This window comes from Heptranchias perlo, chromosome 9 (assembly GCF_035084215.1).
Source record: "Heptranchias perlo isolate sHepPer1 chromosome 9, sHepPer1.hap1, whole genome shotgun sequence".
NCBI lineage: Eukaryota > Metazoa > Chordata > Chondrichthyes > Hexanchiformes > Hexanchidae > Heptranchias > Heptranchias perlo.
The window spans coordinates 67249365-67250288 of NC_090333.1; positions in this window are offsets into that span (position 1 = coordinate 67249365).

The following is a 924-nucleotide window of genomic DNA, read 5'->3' on the forward strand; positions in this document are numbered from 1 at the left end:
AGACTAATGAAATGGGCAGACACACGGCAGATGAAATTTAACGCAGAGAAGTGTGAAGTGATACATTTTGGTAGGAAGAATGAGGAGAAGCAATATAAACTAAATGGTACAATTTTGAAGAGGGTACAGGAACAAAGAGATCTGGGGTGTGTGTACACAAATCTTTGAAGGTGACAGGACAAGTTGAGAAGGCTGTTAAAAAAGTATACGGGATCCTGGGCTTTGTTAATAGAGGCAAAGAGTACAAAAGCAAGAAAGTTATGCTAAACCTTTATAAAATACTGGTTAGGCCTCAGCTGGAGTATTGTGTTCAATTCTGGGCACCACACTTTAGGAAGGATGTCAAGGCCATAGAGAGGGTCCAAAAGAGATTTACTAGAATGGTGCCAGGGATGAGAGACTTCAGTTATGTGGAGAGACTAGAGCAGCTGGGGTTGTTCTCCTTAGAACAGAGAAGAGGATAAGAGATTTGAGAGGTGTTCAAAATCATGAACAGTTTTGATAGAATAAGTGAGAACTGTTTCCAGTGGTAGAAGGGTCAGTAACCAGAGGACACAGATTTAATGTGAATGGCAAAAGAATCAAAGACAACATGAGGAAGCATTTTTTTTAAATGCAGAGAGTTGTTGTGATCTGGAATGCACTGCCTGAAAGGGTGTTAGAAACAGCTTCAATAGTCGTTTTAAAAAGAGGAATTGGATAAATACTTGAAGGGGAAAAATTTACAGGGCTATGGGATAAGAGCAGGGGAGTGGGATTGATTGCTCTTTGAAAGAGTCGGCAAAGGCACGATGGGTCCCTTCTCTGCTGTAACATACCATGATACTACTATAACAACAATTTGGTTCAACTATGAATTGTAAAGTGGAGTCAAATTCATTTTTTTGTTTTGCTGTTACTGCACTCAAAAAAATCAGTCAAGAC